Source organism: Notamacropus eugenii, chromosome 5, assembly GCF_028372415.1.
Source record: "Notamacropus eugenii isolate mMacEug1 chromosome 5, mMacEug1.pri_v2, whole genome shotgun sequence".
NCBI lineage: Eukaryota > Metazoa > Chordata > Mammalia > Diprotodontia > Macropodidae > Notamacropus > Notamacropus eugenii.
In genome coordinates this window covers 403,323,954-403,350,013 of record NC_092876.1, presented here as the reverse complement: position 1 = coordinate 403,350,013, position 26,060 = coordinate 403,323,954, and the positions used below count along the sequence as shown (strand labels likewise).

Genomic DNA, 26,060 nt, shown 5'->3' with positions numbered 1-26,060 from the left:
TATGTTGAGGGGTGGGATTCTGCAGAGGACCAGCTCTTTCGTCTGTGATTTTAGCTCCAGTTGTTGGAGAACTGAAAGATGACAATGGGTTCGTGGAAAAGCCTGACCTTGGCAGCTTGGGGATGGATCTTTGCCTTCACCTTAGAGAGCCCAAATTCATCAGGGTATTATAGTAGAAAGAATAGTAGTTTTGAATCTGCATCTGTTATGTACTAGTATCCATGTGACCTGGTATAGCAGCAAGTACCCTGACCCTGACACATCCAGGAGGGCCTGCTGGCACAGGTTCTTAGATCTCCTTTTCTAAAAGGAAGGCAAATTTTGAGGGGTCAAAAATCTTCTTTAATCACATATACCAGAAGAGAAAATATAAGCACAGAAATAAAGACCAATAGACAGGGCTTCTAACTGTCTGACCATAAGCAATACATACATCACAGATCAACAAACAGATCCAACTGACCATTACAGGAGAAGCACCAACATCTGGGTTTTCAAAGCCAAGGTGGGTGGGTGGGTGGAGGGGGCTCCTTACTAGCTACCTAGAGTCTTACCTGGCACACAAACCTTCTTCCAAAGATTAAGTCCCAAAACAAAATCTCACCTCAGAGTATATATATACTTTTCAGAGCTAGAGGGCATCATGACCCTCAGTACCTCATTAGAAATTAACAGAAGTTGTGGGCCTTCCTACAAAACAAGCCTCCCCTAATCAAACTTCCCTTAATAGGTTCCACGTGAAGCCTATTAATGGGTGGGGGGAAGATCTTTAACTCTCTTTACACCTGAGGAAGTTAATTGAACTCTCTGAACCTCATTTTCCCCATCTGCAAAAACAAATTGCACTTGATATATAGCCTCGAGCCCAAGGTCCTTTCTATCTTTTATATTATATGGTCTAAAATTCTTTCCATTTCTAAACCGTATGATCTTATTGTCATGTATCAGAATTCAAACTGGACAGGGGGGAGCAAGAAACCTGGTCTTTATAAGGATCAGGGGATGAGGGAATCAAGATGCCTGGGTCCCTTGCAGGGTGTAGTTGTAGAGGTGCAACCTGTCCCTGAGAGAAGTACCATAGGTAAGATGGGCTGGACAAACTTTCTGGGTAGAGCTGTTTCTGGCTCCTCCCAATGTTTTAGACTCAGCTCTGGTACCATTCACACAGGTTAGAATAGGTGCCTGAATACTTGCGTAGTACACAGCCTTCCATGTCCCAACACAAAAAGCCTTTTACTCACCCTCCACACAAAGGTCCCTCAGTGTCATCCTGCAGGGAGTCTTTTCTGCCCTTTGTGACCCCAGCCTAAACCATGTCACCAGTGATCACCCTGTGGTTAGCAGCTTTGCGTTCCTTCTCTGAAGAGATATTAATGTTCATGTGCTAGAGGGTGCTGAAATATCAGACAATACGACTGGAAATAGGACTGGAAATAGCCTTTCAGTCTGGCCTCATGCAGGGTGTCCAAGGGCTGGTATAGAATCCTCCCAGCTGTTCAGTGTAGCTAGTTTCTTGAGGCAGAGTTGCATGAGGTCATGGTCATGGATTCTACTATTATACTGTTAGTAAACTATCTGGCAGATTCTTTTAAAGGCTTCTCTAAGGATTCCTAGAGTTGGAATTCTGCTTCTCCAAGCCTACCATTTGGTGGGGAGGGGGAGCGGGCAAAGTGAATGACCATGAAGACCCATTGATCAGACAAGAGGATGCCCCCACAGTGGAACCTTTAGAGGATGAACAGCCAGATTGCCCGAATTAAGAGGGGGTAAAACATGATCATGGTGGGATGCTGTCCATTTTTTCAAAGACTTGATTACCCTTTGAGTTATGCCCCATTATCTTTGGAATATACAACCCCTACGTTAGAGATCACTGGTCTAAACAATATCCTTTATCTACTTTTTTTTTGGTTTGTTTCATTTTTATCCCTTGTGTAGATTGTTAGGCCAGACTCAAAATTTTGAGTGATATATTTTAAAAACCAGAATCAAATTGATGTTACAGGGAACAGTCAGTGAGCAATCCCCCTTTTCAAATGTAGATCAGCGACTATTTGACAACTTAAAATCATAAAGTGTTGCCAGGGATACAGAGTTAAGTGACTTTCTCAGTCACACATCACAGTATTGTTAGAGGAGAGAACCTGTCTTCCTTCCTCCATGGCTAACTCTTTACCCCCTACACCATTCTTCATCTCTGAGAGATTATTCATCTCATGTAGGAGGCTCTGCAATTCTGTTTGTCACTCGAAAGTTGACCTCTTTCGAACTGTTTTTTCATTTGAAAAATTAAGGTACAGATGTAGGTGATCTCTTAGATTCTTCTTGCCTTCAGATTCTATGACTGAAGCATTTTGAAGGGCAATGTTCTTCAGTCTGATTCCCTTTCCATTGTTAATAATATATTGTAGATTTAAAAAAAAACCTCAGAACTGCTATTTTTAAAATTTACTTTATGTTTATATGGCTGTTCATTTGCATCTTATCCCTCCCTTTTCAAATTTCTTTATGTGCTTTATCCTGACTCTCAGATGGAAAAATAATTATATAGTCTCAGTTTATTTGAATATAGATGACATTTCTTCAGAATAAAATGTGGCTCAGGGTGGTATTTAGAATATGGAATTTTATGTCTTATGACTAAAAAACAACAAATGGTTTTCACCCTGATTGCTGACTAATAGGGACTCCTATATTTTTAAACCTTTTCTTACAAAACAAAATTATTTGCATGGTGATAGGAAACAATCATGGAAACTGGCAAATGAGGCCTTTTACCTTTTAGCAACTTTATCAATAATTTTCCAAGTTCTGTGCTGAACAGAGGTACCACTTGTCTTCTGTCACATTGACAAACAAGTACATACCCAGAAAGCATCAAATTTTAAATTATCTGTAAAAATGGTTTGAATTTCCACATTCTAACGTGGGAAGCATGTGGTAGGAACAGGTGGTACTCATTAAGTTTAGGTCCCACCTGAAGCTTATGCCAATCTCATTTGAGAAAGACGTTCTTCGTTATTACCATAGCGATAGAGTTCTGTAAACATTTGGAGCATACTTTATATTCTTACTTGTCACTCCCAGACAATTTTTCAAAATTTTTTTCAATTTTATGGAAAAGTTCCTTTATACCCACTGGTAAGTGACACATGCAGTAGAAACTTCTAGCGGAGGATTTTCCTCCTATTTGGAAGCATCTCTATATCTAAAATTATTTTGATTTATCCTCACTTTTTGGAGGGGGCAATTTGGAATTACACCTGTAGCTATTATTACTGTTTTTGCTTTTTATTTTTATCTCCAACACTTGGCACAATACCTGTCACATAATGTTTTGTAAATTCTTGTCAATTGACTGATTTATTTTCTTTCTCCTCCTCCAAGGCCAAGTTAAGGTGTTAACTCATTACATCATCCCCTAAAATTTTCTTATCTAGAAATAAGTCCTTGTGTTATTGACTTTATCAGTTCTCTTTGATGCCTCCTAACTGCTTAATCATATTCTCACTTGTATTTTTGTTATGTATAGAAATATCCTCTTACTAGATTACAAATTTCTTGAAGGTAAAAGTTGTATTCTAGCTTCATTTTAATCTATCCCATACTATTTTTATAAGTACTATTCTATGTAACAGATTTAGAGCTAGAGAAGACTCTATCAGGCATTGAGTCCAACTTCTTTAGTTTACAGATAAAAAAACTGAGACCCAGATAAGTCTGGTGATGCAGCTAGTAAGTGTTTGAAGCAGAATTAGGACCCATTTCTTCCTTCCAGGACTATCACTTTATTCACTATACTCTTTGTATCTAGAGGAAGTAGTTAAGTACTCCTATTCTGTACCTTCTCTCTCGGTGATATATCAGCATCCATGGTTGGATAGATAGAGACATATGCATACATATATCTACACATATACACATGTGTGTGAATATATATATATATCCAAAAAAGCATGCAAAGCTCTCTATACATGTTTTCTTATTTGTTCTTTAAAACAATGTGATTACATATATATACACAAATACACACATGCACACATATATAATATACATATATGCACACACATTGTAAAATATATTGCAATTACATATACCAACACACATATGTTAATATGTGTATGTATGTGTGTGTATATATATATGTATATATATACATACGCTTACAAAGCACTTCGTATATCTTTTCTTATTTGATTTTCACAATCTTGTGAAGTGATTTTTATCATGTCCATTTTACAAAAGAAGAAACTGAGACACAGACAAGTTAAGTGACTTGACCAGGGTGGCACAGATAGTAAGTGTTGGAGGCAAAATTCAAAATCAGATCTTCCTGACTTCAAGTAGCAAATATGCTGCATGCAAGCCGCATACCATTCACAACATCCTAGTGTGACTGTGGAACTAGATTAAGATATTATTGAGAAATATTTAACAAAATAAATACAAAAATAGCACACCATAGGTATTGTTCATTTGCAGTTTTCTAAGTCAACATGCAGCCCATTTCTTGCTATTCACTTCTTGTTAAGCTTGACATCATGGCTCTACACTATGCCTACATTTGTATATCCAGCCAAACTTTGTTATGAGCTCCAGTCCTGTATCACCAACCACTCTCTTGTCACTTTCATTCATAGAAACCATTGATCCTTTCATAGCACAGCTTGAGCACATCTGCCTTCATATCCCCAGGTGCTTGTGTCCCTCCCTCCCCAATTACTTTTTATTTCTTTTATGCAGAGATAAATAGGTATAGTTGAATTCTGTAATTACTTATATAGCTATATTCTCTCTTTACTTATATGGATGGATATTGTCTTAATAAAATAATAAAAATACAACACATTGTCGATTTGTGATTTTCATAAGTCAATATTCAGCCCACAGAATGTGTCTAGTTTTTTCTAGTTGACACTACTGATATATACTATCCTCACATCTCTATGCAGCCAAACTTTCTCATGAACTCCAGTACTACATTTATTATACCTGCATAGATTCTAAGCTCACTGATGAAGGGATGGTTTCATTTTGGGCTTTTTAGCTCCCAGAAACTAAAATAGTATTTGATATTAATTAATTAATTAATGATTACTGTTTGTTAATTGTATCTGTCCAATATCAAGAGAACTAAAGAAAGTCCCCCAGAATATTGCATGGATCACCTACGGAAGAAGTACTGATAGACTTGGACAAAATGGCAGCCATGTACATGAATGGAAGGGGTAGTTGCATTAGTGAGAAATATTGAAGGAATAACACCAGTAGATGGGTAGAGTGTTAAAGATATAAAATACTTAGATATCAGTAATGCATTTGGAAGAATCTTTCATAGTGATAAAATGAATCAAATGTTAGTACACTTGGGTGCATCCAGACCTGTAGGCATGACTGACCTCAAAGAGTATTCATTAATAGTGTGAAATGTGGAGGAGGCCTCTGGCCACATGCCCCAGAAATATTCCCCTAGCCTCATGCTCTTCAACATTTTTATTAATGACTTTGATTAAGGTCTCTATGGCTTATTTATTCTATTTGCATGTGCATGTGATACAAAACGGAAAGGGTTCCTTAGATCTTATTTAGATGACAGAGCCAGTTTCCCAAAAAGGACCCTTGGCTAAATTGAATGACTAATTAGTATTAAGAAGAGGGTGGCTAGGGTGATGAGAGTCCTACGAACACTGTCTTATGAAAAGACCTGGGATATTTAACCTACAGAAAAGATGGCTAGGCAGGGGAGAGGCCAGAGTAACTGTCTTCAAATATTTAAAGAGTTGTATCATGGAATAGAAAGGGAAGATTCAAATGCCAGGCATGCTAAAGATCAGCAAGTACAAGAGGAAGAAATCTAAAGAGGAACTGTCACTTTCATATTTGCTAATCAATGATTAACAACCATTTCTGGGGGAAAAAAGGTAGGACCCAAATTTTTAAGTTTAATTTACGTTAATGACATTTTCTCCATCACTTCCTTAAGTCTAAACAATCATCAACAATAGATAAATAATAAAATAAATAAATAGATGGATATTGTGTTAAGAAAACAAATAAAAATACAATACATTGTCAATTTGTGATTGTCATAAGTCAATATTCACCAAAATGAATAAAATAAACCAGGTTCTGATTTTAGCATTTTTGATTTTGAAGTGTAAACACTGAAATTTTAACATTCTAAATGGAGTTAACATCAGCATACTCCTGACCACCCTCTCCCCTCCTCTCATTCATAAGGTGTACCTCATTGCTTGACTGCTGGCCTGGATGACAAATGTAGTGCAATTTGATACATGATCTTAAGAATTAAAAAATGCCCAAAGCTGCTCATAAAAGTCCGAAATCAAACCCACTTCCTATGTCAAGTTCTCTGTTGTAGCATTCTTGGAATTTAAGGAGGATTCTCCCCCCAAAGTCACAATGTCCAGTAAATTCTAAAAGCCATAGATTTTCATAGGGTATCATTTAATTCACAGGAACATTTAAAGTCTGAGTCCTCTGGAGTTAAATAGGCCAGTCATTGGTAAACCAGTCATTAAGACAAAATGTTATAACATCGTTAGAGGTCATCATTGTATGTTTGTGTGTGTGTGGGGGGGGATTTTTGCTTAATTTGTTACAAAGGACAATTCAATTTGAAGCAGAGGAAGAAGAGAGCAGGATTATATTTTGTCTTGTTTTTCAGAAATGATTGCAGTGTGAAGATAAAAATGCATCAATAAAAATGTTTAGTAATTGTTGCTTTTAAAAGACTCAACCAGAACAGAGGCAGTCATGGATACAATGGCTGAGACCACCAGACCTGAGGTGCAATCCTCTTCAGGTCACAACAGAAGGAAGGGAGTCAATAAAGAAGAGCTGCCCTCTCAATGTGGCACCCCCCGGTTCATAAGCTTTCTGTCTCTTCTAGTCCAAGAGTGGGGACACCTGAGTCCTTCATCATTTTGACAAACAGGCTTGGCAGGTAAGAGTTGTGAGTTTTATGGAGAGGGGGTTCAGTTCTTGCTTAGGTATATCTCATCAGTTTCCTACCTCTGAAGTCATAGGTAGTGGATGCTGGGAATCTGCTTGTATTAGAAACTCAGGTATACAGGTAGAAGTTATGAAAGTTTCCACCTATAGATTAGAAAAAAAAAAGTGTTGACAAGGGGAACAGGAAGAGAATGCATGTACAGAGCAGAAACATGTTTCATTTGAATTTTATGGCTCTCAAAGTCCCTCCTTTTCCCCCACCACCCCAAACTAGAGGGATTTTGTACTACCATATACAGAGCTTCTGAAAAATTGAAGTATTTGAACTTCCTAAATAAGCGAATCATTATTATGGAATATACTATTCCATATGGTATAATTGGCCTAACTGTGTTTGATGGTGAGGTCAAATTAGTTGAGGCTGTGGAATTAGTACTAATCAAAGAAAATGAAAAAAGAAAAGTGATGCTGAGAGATCAATGGTAGTACAAACCCCATGTTGAGTATCTTTTCACAGATTAAGCTACCTCATAAATCCTTTATTAACATTCTAAATTAATTCAAAAGATGCTTCTTGTCTGACTCAACCCAAACATTATTCACTTTCTCCACAACACAGCTGTTAACAGCAGCCCAGGATTTTCTGGGTTTCAGAAACTGCCAAGCCTAGAGGCCTGTATTGGGCTACCCGAGTCTTTCTTACCTCACCTCCCGAGGTCTTCGGCTGGCCACGCCGGATGCACGTATGAGAGAAAGGACGTTCCAGAGTCAAACAGGGGTTGAGCTTTATTACAGGGTTTCGGTTACAAGTGCAGGGGGTCTTCTTTCTTAGGACGAAGAGGGGGAGATTTCCTAAGAAGGCTAAGCTTAAGGGAATGGAAGTAGAAGTACAAGCGGGGAGAGAGGGGGAGGGGAGAGAGGAAAGAAAAGAAGCGGAGCCCTACTTTTCTCTTTGGCTCCACACGTGCTAAGAGCTTTCTGGCTTCCTCAATCCTATTTAATCTTCAGCCACACAGTTTGCATCTCAATACCATGCTGTTAGGTAACTAGGTGTGCTCCAATCCGGGACGACCTCGAGGGCAGGGAGACTCCACCCATCAGGTATCTCCGGGGGAGAGGCGGAAATACCCGAGCTAGCCGAGCTAGCTCGGTCTGACCTTCTCGAACCCCGCTGTTCATGGAGGGCCTCGTAAGACTCTAAGATTTAGAAGTCCCACTTTTACCTGCCCGAGACTGTCCACACGGAATTGAGCTTCCAGTCCCAACATATCCCCTTCTTTGTTATGCGCGGAGCGCACCTGGCTCTAGAGCAAACAGTGGCTGGAGGCTGAGTGGATTAAGGAAGGCCTTTAGCATATGAGTACCTTACAACAAGACTTCATTCACACAGAAATCTGCAGCTAGCACAACTGACAAAGGGAGGCATCAAATAAAACAAAGATGAAACTAAATGGCTGAGTTACAACTGGGGAAGTGCAATCAACTAAAATCCCAAAGCATATTTTAAGAGAAGCAGGTGGTGTAGGCGCCTTACACGTCACCACTCCCTTAATCTTGCAAATGGATCTATACAGGTGGAAAATTGGTCACCTCCTCCCCACCCAAGTGTCCTGGGTTTGTGATATCAAAGTCCTCATTCAGCTGGCGAAAAAAGGATGCCTAGATGGGAAACTGTCAGCAGCAGTGTCTGCGGTTGTGATGAGGGCTGCTTCCTCTCTGGGCAGCAAGGTTAAAGCTGTCAGCAGCAGGCTCAGGTGGTGTATGATCCTTCTCCGGGGTCTCTGGGCTCTCCGGGGTCTCCGCCTCCTGCGTCTCCGTCGTCTCCGACCTCGGTTCCCACCTACGGATCCTTCTAATGGGAATCCACGCATCACCTTTTCCTGTGGAGACACAAACATACCCTGGACCCCATATTAGTATCTTATACGGACCTTTCCATTTCCCTGAGGCCATATCCTTTACCATGGCCCATGTGTCTTTATATCCAGCCTGGGTATTACTTTCCTTGCGGGGTTGTCTTGGAAAAGTCACAAAATGTCTCATAGCTGGAGTAGTATGTGAGTTTCTTGAGATATGCAAAAAATTGTGTGTATACACAGCTGTATCAAGCTCTGATTGTGTTAGGCGACCTTTTCCCCTTCTTTGTTTAGCGAGGATCGCCTTCAAGGTGAGATTGGCCCTTTCCACTATGGCCTGGCCTTGTGGATTGTAGGGGATTCCTGTAACATGTCGAATCCCTAGATCGCGGAGGAAGTGTGTAAGGGTTTGAGAAGTATAGGCAGGGCCATTATCTGTCTTTATTTCTAAGGGTAAGCCTGAAACAGAAAAACAGTGCCAAAGATGTTGAATTACTTTAGCACTTGATTCACCTGGCTGTAAAGTCACCATAAGGAATCCGGACCATGTGTCAACTGTCACATGTATGCACTGGCCCTTAAGATGGGTGACATCCATTTGCCAAATTTCATTGGGTGCCAAGCCACGAGGATTGACACCCTGGTCTAGAGATGGGTGGAATGGGATACATTGGAGACAGCTCTTAACAATTTTTCTGGCCTGTTCCTGAGTTATCCCATATAATTTGCAGAGGGCTTCTGTGGCTAGGTGGAACCTATCATGAGCCTTTTGGGCCCTTTCTTGTGGTTCCACAGTGTGCCCTACCAGGTATAGTGAATTGTCTGCTATTTGATTTCCTTCAAAAATTGGTCCTGTGCCATTTGTATGTGAGCGCACATGTAAAACATAAAAAGGGTGTGTTCTGTTATTAATGGTGGTCAATAGCCGCTCACACTGTGAAAAAATATTGGACCGATAATCTACAATAGAGTCCTCAATCCGTGAAATTAATAAAGATGCATACTGACTATCAGTGATAATATTAATGGGTATGTCACTATATATTTGGAGAGCTTGGATTATAGCTTCCAATTCGTTCTGTTGAGTAGAGGTGTAGGGTGTGTTAACTATATATATCTCTTGGGAGGCCGAATTATAAATAGATGCCTTGTGATGTTTCGTGGCATCTGTAAAAATGTTAGGCCCTTCTACTGGGTTTGGTGAGTACCTTTTCACTGGTGCTGGGGCCCACTGTAATAATTCTTTGAATAGAAAAGTCGAATTTGGTTTCATCTGGGCCCAGTGGAGTATAGTGGCCCAAGAAACATGATTCTGAGCTAACTCTTCTACATCCTTAGTGGTGAGTGTAGCATAAAGAATTGGCTGTTTTTGGTATATGTGGGTGGCTCTTCTTACTGCCTCTAGTGCTAACCGTCCTAGAAATTCCCACTTGTTTAGTAAACTGCTTCCTGTTTTACTTAAATATACCCACTCTAGGGGCTTCTCTTTTTGATGTATGACGGCATAGGGAGGTGTGGTGGAGATAATAGATACCTCCAGATCTCCTCCTGGATCCCACCGAAATGTGGTGGACTCTAAAAATTGTTTTTTTATTGCCTCTATGGCCTTGGCTGCTTCAGGAGTCAATGTTCGTGGGGAATTTAAAGCAGAGTCTCCTGTCAATAGTGAATATAAAGGTTGCATGAGAGGTAAAGGTATAGGCACCTTTGATCTTATCCATTGGATAGCTCCTACTAGTTTCTGAGCATCATTGAGTGTTTGGATCTTTATATCCCATTTTGGGGGTTCCGGCCGAAGGATGGTGCCCTGTATCTGATATCCCAAATATTTGTAATTGGGTCCTCTCTGTATCTTTTCAGGAGCAATAACTAATCCTAGTCCTAAAAGGTTCCTTTCTACTGCTTGGAAACACTTCTCCAGTTCCTTGAGCTGAGGTGCAGCTATAAGGATGTCATCCATATAATGGATGATTTTGCATTGGTATTGCTGTCTGGGGCTTTCTAAGGCTTGATTAACATACCACTGGCAGATGGTGGGGCTGCAACTCATACCTTGGGGCAATACCTTCCACTGATACCTCTTTGCAGGTCCTTCGTTATTGGGGTGAGGTATTGTAAAAGCAAACCGAGGACAATCTACTTTGTTTAAAGGAATGGAAAAAAAACAATCCTGAATATCAATGATTATAAGTGACCAACCCTCCGGGATGGCATTAGGAGAAGGGAGACCTGGTTGCAGGGCTCCCATAGGCATGAGAGACTGATTTACCTTCCTTAGATCTGTAAGGAACCTGAATTTCCCGGATTTTTTCTTTATAACAAACACAGGAGCATTCCAGGGTGACTTTGATGGTTCTATATTTCCTTTTTCTAATTGCTCCTTAACCAATAGTTGTAGTGCCTGGAGTTTTTCTGGGGTCAGGGACCATTGCTCCACCCAAATCGGGGTGTCTGACTTCCAATTCAAGGGTGGGGACTCCAGTGCAACTGCAATGGCCCTTACTAAAAATTTGATAGCTTCATCCCGAGGCGGCTCATAATGTCCCTGCCCCAGATGTTAAAACTAAGTCCTGGAATCACCAACGGCCATACGGTCCCTTGGCGATCCTCTGCCTCCCACTTTACTGGGTGCATTGTCTCTAAGGTATTTTGGCACCCTCCTATTCCCCACACTGGTCTCTGGCTTTCTTTAAGCTTCCAGTGCCGGGGTACTGAGCGACCGCTAAGGCAGGTCCTATCCGCTCCAGTATCAAGGAGGCCAGTCATGGGAATTCCATTAAGCCAGATCGTACACTCAGGTCTATTCTGTCCTATTTCCTTTAGTAACTGGATTTGAACTGAGTGCTTTAAAGGAAGGGCAATAGCTATGGGAAGCTGATTGTCTATATGAGCTGGCTCGGCTACCACATTGGAGCATGGAAGTGCTGTGGTGCCGGTGGGATAAACTCCTGTATATATAACTACGGGTGCATGAGAGGGGTTCTGTAATATGAGGGATTCCTCCTGTATGGGGTCTCTCAGGGGAATCATGGCAAACTGATGAGCTGCAAGCTGGCACTTCTCTAAGCTGTAAAGGTGTTGCTTTCCTTCCTCTGGCCCCATAATCTCCTGTATTCTCCCTCCAAGGGGCCATCCCGATTCACTGCCAAGCCTAGAGGCCTGTATTGGGCTACCCGAGTCTTTCTTACCTCACCTCCCGAGGTCTTCGGCTGGCCACGCCGGATGCACGTATGAGAGAAAGGACGTTCCAGAGTCAAACAGGGGTTGAGCTTTATTACAGGGTTTCGGTTACAAGTGCAGGGGGTCTTCTTTCTTAGGACGAAGAGGGGGAGATTTCCTAAGAAGGCTAAGCTTAAGGGAATGGAAGTAGAAGTACAAGCGGGGAGAGAGGGGGAGGGGAGAGAGGAAAGAAAAGAAGCGGAGCCCTACTTTTCTCTTTGGCTCCACACGTGCTAAGAGCTTTCTGGCTTCCTCAATCCTATTTAATCTTCAGCCACACAGTTTGCATCTCAATACCATGCTGTTAGGTAACTAGGTGTGCTCCAATCCGGGACGACCTCGAGGGCAGGGAGACTCCACCCATCAGGTATCTCCGGGGGAGAGGCGGAAATACCCGAGCTAGCCGAGCTAGCTCGGTCTGACCTTCTCGAACCCCGCTGTTCATGGAGGGCCTCGTAAGACTCTAAGATTTAGAAGTCCCACTTTTACCTGCCCGAGACTGTCCACACGGAATTGAGCTTCCAGTCCCAACAAGAAACCGTGCTTGTTTTGGAAAAAAATTCTAAAGAGCTGTGACACACAGAAGAAAATCAATAGTCTTCACAGATCTATAAATACACTGAGAAGGAGGAATCAATTTCAGAGTTTGAGACATGGAATCAATAAGGTAGAAAACTCAGTGGTTTCATGGAAGGAGCATGGGGTTCCTGGGTGGCGGTCATTTTGATGATGGTGCCCCAATATAGGGACTGAGTTTCCTTGCTTTTGAACTGCCCCTACCAATTGGTAGCAAAGCTATCAATGACCCAAGAGGGAAGAAGGGAAAAAAACTTATGCTTAGAAAATGAGTTTGTTTGAAAAAGAAAAATCTATCAAGCTTACGGGCTTCAAGATAACAATGAAAACTATTCTTCCTGTCACTGTGTAACCTATGATTATGTTACCTTGGAGATACAACCCATGCTCTGCTCTAATTGTAAAGGCTCTTCAAAACTGAATTAATGCAAATATCAGCAAGAGCGACCAGATATTAAAAAAATCAATTCAAAAAAACACTGGGGTAATGATTAGGCTCCTCCTAACCTATGTTTCTGTTTATTTGCATTAGGATAGGTACTTGGAAAATAAGAAACACTTGCACTTGCTGAATAATACCAAACTAACAAATCAATACAATTATAAATATAGAAAGAAACAGCCAAGATGTAATAGAAAGCCATAATACTTAAATATTTTAGTGCATCACAGCTTTAGAGCTGACAGCCACCTCAGAAGTTATTTAATCTAAATCTCTCATTTTACAGATTAGGTAAATAAGTTCCAAAAACACTGGATGACTTTTCCAAGATGATACTGTTCCATATATTCTGCTATTTTCACTTTTTAAGTGGTTAGTATTATTCTATTTAAAAATAAGTTGGATTTCATAAAGTCATCCCTCGGCCCAAATGACTGTAGAAAGCACCCATTTCATTTACTCCCTTCTGTTAAAAAGATCTCCAAACTCCCACTGGTTTTCTGATGAAAAGTGAGCCCATCCAAATCCAAAGCAATGCTGTTAGAATGGCCGGTGAGGATTCCATTACGTCTCTCCTCTACTATTCATCTCCACCCTCCAAATATCAGAATTCCTAAAGTGATGGACTAGACAAATTGCTTGGAATATATGGTATAGTAGTTGTTGTGTACACTCTGGACAATTGATATAATGAAAGCATCCACACAGCTAAATTGGGACCCCATTTTGTGTGTGGCATCCTCTGCCAGCTCATGAATGAGAAGTGGAGAAATAATGAGGAATAGGGATGTCTTTCTTTCAGTGACTTTCATTCTTTTCCTCTACTTTTGTGGGGAATACTTCTTGTTCTTCTCTTAGTTCCTCTCCTAAAACCAAAGTGGCAGAGGGATGGGAATGAATATATGTTTGTGTGATATTCAGGGCTGCATGAACTATTTCAGTTTTACTGCATTTTACCCACCTGTACACATATACTTCTACAGTCCCATATGTCCCATTTCTTCTCAGAGTTTAAGTATAGGAGAGCCTCAAGGGAGAATGCAGCACTCCCATCAGGAAAAAAAAGGGTTTGGCACCTGACACACTGTGCGCTTTAACAGCATACCTATAGTCTGAATATCAAGGGCTCTGATTTCTGCACTAGAACTCCTGAAAAGTTATAGGTAAATATGTACAGCCCATGTATTCTAAGCTGCATTCTCATGTCTGTCAAAGCCCCAGTTATAAGGGCCCTCTGAGGATGTGCCAATCTGTTTGGGATGGGAAGTCCAGAATGTAGTTCATTCAACAGTTTACCAAATGCTTTTAATCCTAGAGGGCAGGAAGACGGAGAAAATCCCCATAAGTAAAGAGACTCTTGGCAAATATGGGAAAATGATAGTGTTAGGTTTTTTGGAAGGCCAGTCCCCCTTGCCCCAAAACACTCCAATATAACTAAAAATGCAACAGTAGGAACAGTGATAAAGAAGACCAAAGAGAAGACATCAGATGTTTCATCCAGTCTACACAAAAAAGACTTGCAGGATCATGTAGAAAGCTAGCAGAGAAATAAATCTAGGCATATAGAAGGCAAAGCATAGACCCAGAACCAGAGACCAACCCTAAGTAGCACAGCAGAAAAGATATTAACAGTCTTTACTGAGGCACAGTAGGATTTGGAACCAGATCAGCACTCACCCAATGCAGTGCCATTATCTAGTCAACCCCCAAAGTGATATAGCAGGAAGTGGGCCAGACAAGCATCCAAGCAGCTCAGTGTACAGTGTCTGGGAAGTCCCACTGAGGATATATCAGGAAGCAGGGAAAGATTACTATCCAAGCACCCTAGTACCTAGGAATAAGCTGTATAGCACCCAGGTAACCCAATACCCAAACTTCCCATGCTTTAGCCTCAGTGCCAGAAAGGACCAGGATAGCACCTGAGAAGCAAAACACATGAGGTCTTACAGAAGGCCTGTTACCAGCACCATCAGCAACATCTGTGTTAGACCTATAAAGCTCACAGCAAGGGAAGGAACCAAATCTACATTTGGAACTGTTCAAGAATTAGGAGTCAGATAAGGAGCCAAGACCAAAACTACGGTTAAGCCACCAAAAAAAAAAAAACAAAAAACCACCAAAAGACCGAGCCCAACTCCAGTAATTCCTACAGAAGAGAAATGGGGTGGGGTGGGGAGGTAGTCTTGTCATTGCATCCAGAATGAAGCAGGTACAGACTACATCATCTTAGGAATGCAAGGGAAGAGAGTCTAAACCAAATATAAAGCTCCAATCCAGAAATCAAGGATGGATATATACATATACATATACATATATATATGTATATGTATATATATGCATATACATATATACACATCAATATTATATATACACTCATCAATATAATATTGATGTATGTTTATATGTGTGTACATATATATATACATATATATATATATATATATATATATATATGTATGTTTTAAAAAAAAAACCAAAAACAGAAAACCCTGAACCTAATCCAGAAATAGTTTGAACTGAGACAGGGACAGAAGTTAAACCTAGGAGAAAAAAAGTAACTCTACAACAAATTCAGATCAAGCTTCAGAGCAAGGTATACCCTCCCCACAGTTATGAGATTGCCTGGAAGAAATGAAAGCAGAGGCACAGTATGTAATGATAAAGGAAATGACAGATAAAGAGGAAAGAATGACAAGAAGAATTAACACTGTTGAAGAGATGGTGAAAAATCGTATATGAGAATTGAATTCCCTGAAAATTAAAATTGGTCAGACAGAAAGCAATGACTCAATGAGACCCCAAGGAAAAAGAAAATAAAATCTATAATAATAAACCTGGAAAGAGATAAAGGAGAAACGATACGAGAATTAACAGTTAACCTGAAAATAACAATCCTCCTCCCCCCACAAAGCCTAAATACCAGATTTTACTAAAATGGCAAGAATATTGTCATAATTTATTAGACTGAAAGATAAAAATAGAAATATTACACTTGTCACCTCCTGCAAGAAACCTCAAAATGGAAACTCCCAGGAATTCCACAGCCAAAACCCAAAAATTTTAATTGAAAAAAAAAATACTGCAGGCAGCTAAAAAAAGAAAGAGTTCAGTTAGCAAAGTCAAGATCACACAAAATTTGGTAGCTGCAATTTTAATAAAGAGGAGAATCTAGAATATTCCAACAGCCAAGAGATAAAGGATTATAAATAAAATTAAACCAGCAGGAAATATAGATATTATCTTTCAGGGAGAAAAAAAATGGACCTTTAATTAGATTTAAGAATTTTAATAATTCCTAATTCATTCCTAATAGATGGGTTAGAATTGAGTAGAAAGTTTTAAAAGCAAATGCAATTGTAAAATAAACATAGAAAAGCTAATAGATTTTATTAATAGGAATAGATTGCATAATAAGTTGTTTTTCTTCAACAGGGGTGAGGATATAAGTATCCTCCCAGAATCATAATATCGTCAAGGACAAGAGAAAGTTGTATAAAAGAGGCAGAAAATCTGGGGATGTTCTTTTTTGATGGTCTTATGAGAAGAAAATGGGAAGAGTAGGGAAATGAACCAAAGGGAATGAGTATGAAAAGGGGAAGGAACAAAATATCTCACATAGGTGATAGTACATGAGATGAAGACAGGAGAAAAAATACAGCTTCAAAATACTTTTACAGTAATAACAATACTAAAAAGATGTAAATAACTGGAGTAATTCCAATTGCTCTGGAGAAAGTTGTATAAATGCAGTAAAAAAAAAAAATACTTATTTTATTTATTCAGTGCCATACCAGCCAAACTATCAAATAATTATTTTATAAAAGTAAAAAAAATCATAAGAGCAAAAGATCCAAAATTTAAAGGAAAATAATGGGAAAAAATGAGAAAGAAATGGGATACGGTAGAATCAGGTCTCAAACTATATAGTGTAAAGCAACAATCATCAAAATAATTTGGTAATAGTTAAAATGTAGAGAAGGGGACATTGATGTAACAGATGCAGTACAAAATATAAAGAAGCAAAGGAAGATAATAGAATAGTGCTCTATCAACCCCAAGATCCTGACTAATGGGGTAAAGTCTCACTAAGTGACAAAAACTGATAGGAAGATTAGAAAGCAATCTTACAAAAAAAGGTATAAATTAATGTCTCACAAAATGTACCAATATAAATTCCCAATGAATACTTAAAATAGACATAAATGTGTAGATATTTAGATAGGAAAAATGTTCATGACCAACAAAGAAGATGAAAGGCTATTTGGATTATACAAAATTAAGACTTTTTGCATAAATAAAACCAATAAAGATAAATGACAAGGAAAACAGACAGGGGTATGCTGTAACCAGCTAATTAGCCAACTCATGAGTCAGTTGTTAAATTTCCAGTGTGAGCATTTATAGGGTAAACACTACAAACCAGGGTTTGGTTTGTTGTTTTGCTGATTGTCTTGAGTTAAGAAAGTAATGGAGAAAATATCTGTAATGCAGATTGAACTTAAAAGTGTTTCATGAGCATAAACATTGTATATGTGTATGCGTGTGTATCTGTGTGTAAATTTCCCTAAGGGTGTATTTTTAAAGATTTAGTAGCATTCTCCAGGAAACAGGTAAATGAGGAAAAAATCTTGGCATCAAATTTTTGTTACAAAGATCTCATACCCAAAGATATATAAGAAACTGATTTTAATTTACACAAATAAAATCTTTCCCCTACTAGATAGGCAAAGAATATCAACATTTTAAAAAGAAGAAATGTAACCTATAATAACCATATAAAATACTCCAAATCACTAATAATCAGATAAATGCATCTTAAAACTATTCAGAGGTCCAAATTATTCAGATTACATTGACACAAATTCCCCAAAAGGAAAATGACAAATGTTGGCAGGGCTGTGTGAAAACAGATATATTAATGTACTGTTGAAGTACAGCTACTCTGGAAAGTAATTTGCAACCATGTCAAAATTCACTGAACTGCATCATATCCTTTGATCCACTAATTCCACTACCAGACCTATATACCCAAGGATTCAAAGAAAGAGGAAAAGGGTATATATGAATGAAAACCTGATAGCAGATTTGTTCTTCTTCTTATTGTTGTTATTCTTTTTTGTGGTGGGAAAAAAATAAAAATTATCATGATACTCATCAGTTGATGAATAGTTGGACAAATATCATTTTTGCATGTAATATAACATTATTCTATCATAAACAATGATAAAAGAGCTTATTTAAGAGAAACCTGGGAAGTCTTCTATAAACTGATGTGGAGTGAAGCGAGCAGAACCTAAAGAATAAGTTACACAATAGTAACAAAATATAAATAAGGAGGGTGTGTGGTGTGGTGTGGTTTGCTCCTCCTTCGTTGCCAAAGAAGACCATGCCATCAGAGAAATAATGATATGACTTGCACTTGACTTTGTTTTGAGTGAGGGAGGGCTGTGCAGGTCACCAGCCTCACTTTTGGTGGAGTAAAAGCAGGGACTTGCATGAGTTCTCCCCCAAACCTTTCCAAATATCTGTAAAAAATGACTCTAAACAAATTTTAGAGCTACAGAACCCACAAAATGACAGTGAAACAAATCTCCAACCCAAGAGAACCTAGAAGGTAGACAGGAAAGGTATATAACACTGGGCTGGGAGCAGAGCACAGTCCAAGGTGGATAGAGCCAGCATAGACAGGGTCAGAGCAGACCTCAGGGGACTGAATCACTGGCAGTTGTGCTACTTTTCAAACTTCTCAAACCACAAATTCCAACGATAGCATAAAAGGTCAGTGGGAAAACTCTGTGGAACCTAGGTGAAAGAGGAATGATCAGCTAGAGTCTGGCTCCAGCCTCAGAGTAAGAGAGGTGGGGGTGGTGGCAACAGCAGCAGCAACAGCAAGTGGTGGCAACAGCAGTGGCAGCAGCAGCTGCTTCTAGAGTTCTGGAGTTCTAGGCCCATAAACTCTGGGGGATGCAGTGACTTATACATAACCCCTGAAACATGGGAAAGTACACCCATACCCAACACCTTGCCTACCCCACTGGAAGCAGAGTGACGACTAAGAGTGAAAAAGTCAAGTATTTGGCTAGGAAGATAAGCAAATAGCATTAAAAAAACCCTCAGACTTTAGAATCTTACTTTGGTGACAAAGATCAAAACATATAACCAGAAGACAAAAAAAGTCAAAGTTCCTACATCAAAAGTCTCCAAGAAAACTATGAATTGTTCTCAGGCCATGGAAGAGCTCAAAAAAGATTTTGAAAATCAAGTAAGAGAAGCAGAGAAGAAATTGGGAAGAGAAATGAGATGAATGCAAGAAAATCATGAAAACTGAGTCAACAGTTTACTAAAGGAGACCACCCAAAAATACTGAGGAAAATACCACCTTAAAATAGACTAACTCAAATGGCAGCAGAGGTCCAAAAAGTCAATGAGGAGAAGAATGTCTTAAAAAGCACAACTGGCCAAATGGAAAAGGAGATCCAAAAGCTCACTGAAGAAAATAATTCCTTTAAAATTAGAATGGAATGCTCATTTCAGCAGTACGTATGCTAAAATTGGAATGATACAGAGATCAGTATGGGCCTTACACAAGATGATATGCAAATTGATGAAGACTTCCACATCTTTGAGAGATGGGATGAAAATTTGTAGCTCAAAATCTTGGGGAAGTGAATGTTGAGAACTAAAAATAAATAAATTAAAAAATAAAGAGACAAAAAGAAACAAAGACAGAAACAGGGATAGACACATAGAAAGGGGGTGGAGGGAAAGAAACAGAGGCAGAAAGATAGATAGGGAAAGAGAAAAAAGGAGAGACAGTTTATAATAAGTTTATTATATGGATTATGCTTCAAGTCTATGGGGAGGAGAGGAAAGAAAAGCCATGAACTTGGGGTCAGGACCTCCAGATTTGCCAATTCCTCAATAGGTAGTGTAACTTTGGGCAAGTCACTGCCCAACTCTGGGCCAAAGTTTCCACATCTATAAAAAGATTATACCTCCTGAGAGAGAGAGAGGTGACAGAATCCATAAGAGAGAGAAAATAAATGCTTGTGAAATGAAAAAAAAAATAGATTGTAGCAAATGGAAGCTAATGACTATGAGAAATCAAGAAATTATAAAACAGAGCCAGAAGAATAAAATAATAGAATACAATGTGAAATATCTCATTGGAAAAACCACTGACCTAGAAAACAGAACCAGGAGAAATAAGATAAAAATTATTGTACTAGCTGAAAGCCATGATCAAAAGAAGAGTCTAGATGTCACCTTTCAAGAAATTATCAAGGAAAACTGCCCTTGTATTCTAGAACCAGAGGGTAAAATAGAAATTGAAAGAATCCATTGATCACCTCTTGAAAAAAGATCCAAAAAGGAAAACTTGTAGGAATATTATGGCCAAATTCCAGAGTTCCCAGGTCAAGGAGAAAATATTACAAGCATCCATAAAGACGCATTCATGTATTATGGAAATACAATCAGGATAACACAAAATCTAGCAACTTCTACATTGAGCAATGAAAAGTCTTGGAATATGATATTCCAGAGGTTAGAGGAACTGGAATTAAAACCAAGAATCACCTACCCAGCAAAACTGAGTATAATACTGCAGGTTGAAAATGGATATTCAATGAAATAGAGAACTTTCAAGAATTGTTGATGAAAAGACCAGAGTTGAATAGAAAATTTGGCTTTGAAATACAAGACTCAAGAAAAGCATGAGAAGGTAAACAAGAAAGAGAAATCATAAGGGACTTATTAAAATTGAACCATTTACACCCTTATATAGAATGATGATATTTGTAGCTCATGAGACCTTTCTCAGTATTAGGGTAGTTGAAGGAGATAGGTAGATAGATAGATAGGTAGATAGATAGGGGGAGAGAGAGAGAGAAAGAGAGAGAGAGATGGTGCAGGGTGAGATGAATATGAAGGGATGACATTTAAAAATAAAATTAAGGGGTGAAAGAGGAATATATAGGGAGGAGAAAGGGAGAGATAGAATGGGGGTAAATTACCTCACATAAAAGATGCAAGAAAAAGGTTTCACAATGGAGAATGGAGAGGTTAGAGGAAATGAGTGAACCTTACTCTCATCAGATTTGGCTTAAGGAGGGAAGAACATACACACTCCTGTAGGGTATCTCATCCTACAGGAAAGTAAGGGGGAATGTATAAGGGGAGGGAATGATAGAAGGGAAGGCAGATTGAGGAAGTGGGTAGGCAGACACAAACACTTTTGAAAGGGGACAAGGTCAAAGGAGGAAAAAAAAAACCGAGCCAGAAATAGAACAAGGAAAAAAATATATAAATAAAAGCAACTTTGAAAGTCTTACAAGTCCTAGTCAAGGCAATGACTAATCATGATTTCCAGAAGAATCATATCGCACATCTCCTGACAAAGTGGTAACAGGCTCAAGTTGTAGAATACAACAATCATATTTAGATAAGGCAAAAGTAGAAATCTGTTTGGTTGCTTTTGGCATATTTGATATTAGCTTTTTTTTCTTTGGGTGTGGGGTGAGAGTTAGAAGGGGACTTAGATATAGAGTAGCAAAGAGAAAAAAGAAACAAAGAGAAGAGGTTCATTGAAGTATCTTTTAAAAATATGCACAGAAAGAAGGCCAGAATCATAGACAAAAAGGACAGTTTTGAAAATTACATGTTGAATCTATTACATATTTTAAAAGAAATACACTCACTGCATAAGAGAGATCCATAGTTTCACGTACAATCTTTTTTTTTTTATCGTGTTCCATATGTATAGAAGTGCCTGCTTTAATTGGTATTTGATATGTTTAGAATGAAAAATAAATAAAAACAATCAACTTTTCTTTAGAGTCTTCTTTCTCTAGGGGCTCATAAGATGATACATTGACCACCAAAATTGGTCAAATGCTTCAGGATTCTTGAGGAGCTATGAAGAAAGGCAGTAAACTTTCCTTGGTCTTCATATGCTGACAATATTTGGTCAATATTTCTTTCCTTTTGCCCAAGGGTTTTCTTTTTTGAGGACAAACTCACTAAAACACTGCACAGATGTGAATGTTGAGGCTACCACTGGTGGAATTGCTTTGCAAAAAGCATTCCACCTTCCTCATCTGCATGGGTAGATCCTAAACAAAAAAATAAGGAGTCGTATCTTATAATTCCAGGAAGAACCCTCTTACAAGCATTCTTACTGATATTTTCCCTCAAAGGCATAACTAGGGTAGAGAATTCAGAATTTTGTCCAGAGTAAACAATATAGAAATCAATGATAGGACCTTATTGGGAATGCTTCCTCACCAGACTGTTCCACTGCTCAACACTCTCTTTCTTTCCACATCCAGTTCTACCTTCAGCAGTTCAGCTCTGCCTTCACATATAGCAAATGCATCTTTCCCTTGCATGTAATATTTGTAGCAACCTCTCAAGGGGTTGCAGGTTCTACTTCCTCCTTCCTGGACCTGATCCCGGATGAGCCTCATCACTTGCCCTGGTAAAAATATTGTTAGAGTTGTACTCTATTTTTCTCTAATTTATTTTCTACATGATTGGAAAAGGGAATTCAGCATTGGAACACAGAGAAGTTCAAAATCTTTTTATACAAGCTATAACATTTAAGTATGATAAATTCACTGAAACCTAAAACAATGGGACCTGATCACTCCAAGTAGAATATTCATTCTAGATTTTAATAGTTTTCTTACAGTGTTATTTATTCCCTGATTTCCTCAGAGCTGTGGTTTAATCATTTCATATCTTTTCTATGGTAGGGCCTGTCTAGTTCCTCTCAATTCCTCTCTTGCTAAAAAGATGTAACTTTAAGATGGGGTCTTCCTGTGTTTGGACTGGTCTAGATCAAGACCTTTATACTTTTGTGTCTGGTCAGCTGTGGATATAACTTATGACTTAGAGTTCCCTAAGGTGAAGGTTCACGCAGAACGGATTCATGCTCAGGGCCCTTTGATCCACTATCCTTCAGCTAGATTGTACTTAGTGAAATCTCTGAACAGTTTACTAGAGTTTGGGTCTAGGGTTTCACAAATGTGGGTAGCAGACCCCATAAAAACTTAAGGTAATAAAATGCATATAGGATATAGAATAATCTTTACTCCACCACATCAATACCACCAGATGTTCCTTGTTAAGATCTAGCTTCTTCCCACTTAGAATGACACTACCCCTCCCCATAGGTAGGATTTCAGAAAAAAATAAAGTAGAAGGGAAAAGTTTACACTTCAGCTTCTGAAAAGTTCTAAGTTGGTCTGATAATTTACTTGTATGGGCCAACACAAATTAAGTGTACCCTCTCAAGAGTCTAAACCAGTCATTCCATCTTGGAGGCAGCACTGAAAGCTACCCCCTAGAAGGTGACAAAGAAGAGTTCCAAAATGATAAGACTCCCTTGTTTATTCTCTTAACAAAGTGCCAGTTGGGAGAGGAATAGATAATCAAAGCTTCCAGACAAATCCATGCCCACCAGTAAGCTTATCAGAATGATCAAAGAACTTCCCTAATAAGTTCCTTTCATGTCAATAAAGTTCATATCCACTTTCTCCTATCAAAATCTTTCAGGAGACGGGTACATAAATAAACAAACATTCCCTTGGTTTGGGAATATGTAGCAAAGCAGCTTATGTTACCTACTACTAACCCTTGGAATATCTTCAGATGAGCGAATGTCTAAGTACACATGAACAAATATTACTTTGGGATAAGATATTTGAATTTTTAGTTTGTCATTGGGCCACATAGTCTGTGGAGGGTAATCATTTATGAGGAACAAATCAGTAGAAATCCTAACTTCAATTATTAAATTACTTTTGCTTCTACTAAGGAGGTGAGGAAAGGACATTTTTTAAAAGTTGAGCTAGACGTGTTGTATTAGTAAAACTTTTAAAGTTATTTTTACCTCTTGGATTTTGACTGGTCCTATAAAACAAGTGGACTAGAAATGACCCCCTCAATGTTTAATACGAATGTTATTGAAAAGTATGGCATTTCATTTTAGAATAGTTAGATCACTCTTTTTAATGATATATTCACTAGATTCCTGTAAGCATTGTTTGATCATGACAAGCTAGCTTCCTTGAGGGCAGTCGTTCTATTATTGACTTTGTACTCTCAGCAAGGAAGCATGGAGCCATAACAGACCTATCCTTGTTGTGTTCTTTGGAAGGCAGTATAGTTTAAAATTTATTTATTTTTCTTGAATGAACTCCCCCCAGTGACAGAAATGCACTCCTTCCTCACCTCGACATCCTAGTATCCTTGGTTTTCTTCAAGACACAGTTGAGAAGCTGCTTCTTAAAGGAATTGGCTTTTAATTCTGTTGTTGATAAAGCCTCTTCCCTCCTTATATTAATTATCTCTTTATCCCTTATGTCCATTATAGAATGTATATTCCTTGAGAGCAAGGCTAGTTTTTTCTTTGTATCTCTGTATTTACTTAAAAGTCATTTGCTGACTTGAAGTTCTAGAACAACAGATTGAATTGGTCAAGTAGCATTTATTAAGCATCTATTATATTCCAAACACTGTACTAAGGAATAGGGACATTCAAGAAAAGTTAAAATTGTCCCTGCCCTCAAGGAGGTCATAATTTAAAGGAGGAGACAATATGCAGGCAATTATATACAAAGTATACCAGGATAAATTGGACATAACCCATGGAAGGAAGGCACTAGCATTAAGAGGGACCTGAAATGGATGTTTCACAGAAAGTAGGACTTTAGCTTAAACTTCAAGAAAAGAGAGAGTTCTAAATATGAGGGAGAGTTGATAAAATTATTAAGTCTGGAGTAGGGTCTTGTTCAAGCAACATGCTGAAGGCCAGTGTCATCGGATCATAGAGTAAGTGGTGGGGGGAAGTAAAAGGAGACTAGGAAGGTAGGAGGAGTCACCTTATGAAAGTCTTTGAACACCAAACAGAAAATAATAGTTGATCCTAGTGTCAATTGGAAAACACTAAAGTTAACTGAATTAAAGGAGGTAGCATGGTCAGACTCATCCTTTAGGATCACCAAGTGTTAAAGTAAGTTATTCTTATTTCTTGCTATATGTAATGGTTTTTCTCTAAAATGTACATTTTCGGGCTTTTTTTTTTTTAATATAATCACTAAGTATTAGCAGGACACTATTTTTTTTATCCCTAGAGAATAATACATGATAAAGCAGTCTGTGACTTCAGTTTATTTACTAACCATATTTTATCAGTAATTCCCTAAAATTAACTTTGCTGTTTCATCCTCAGACCCAATAACAACAAAATGTCACTTCTAATGCAGATGGATAGTATGTGTTCTCCAGTGTCACTTTTCAGACCAGATCCCATTCAAGTGCTTTTGTCTTGAACTCCAGCCCCAGAGTTTAACAAAAACAAGTTTTCATCACTAGTCTTGGCCCTAGTAAATTTAGGATGATATTTGAAGTGACATTTTTTTTTCTATCTAATTCTGTTAAAGGCTCCTTATTCTGCATCTCCTACATTCTGTTCCCTCATCTAGGGTCTCCATTCCTTTCTTTGTAAGAACTCCAACAGGGCAAAGGTTAAAGTGGACTATTGTTGCATTAAGCACAATGCCTTCAAATGCTGACATTTAAAAAAATATTTAGTGAAAAAGGGAATGTTAGTGAAGGAGTTTGGATTCAATGATCTCTCTAAAATGCCTTCTACCTATAAGTTATATAATTCATGCAGTCATGGAAATTTTACACAAAATTGTCTTAGGGCCAATGTTTAAACAGAATGACTAACTCTAAAAGATATCACAGTTTGGGCAAATAAAAATGCTAAAAATATTACTATTTTTTCCCCTTTGGCTGCTAATGTTCATTTTTATCAAAATAATAAAACAACAACAATAACAGACACATTAGCAATAAAAACAATTGTTATCATAAGATAAGGAGTTCTACACCCCAGCCTCCATCAATCAACCCATCAATCATTAGAATTATAAATAAAATTGTTTATTTCTGTGATCCTTTCATCAGGTACCAACTCTTCT

The 26,060-nt window shown here is 38.5% G+C and overlaps 1 non-coding gene across 1 annotated transcript; it reads left to right on the top strand.

Annotated features, from left to right (window-relative positions):
* The first annotated feature begins 19,589 nt into the window (after positions 1–19,589).
* Positions 19,590–19,692, top strand: LOC140509354 (U6 spliceosomal RNA). The gene has a single exon (XR_011968682.1). It is a non-coding gene; the product is annotated as a U6 spliceosomal RNA (small nuclear RNA).
* Positions 19,693–26,060: the final 6,368 nt, after the last annotated feature.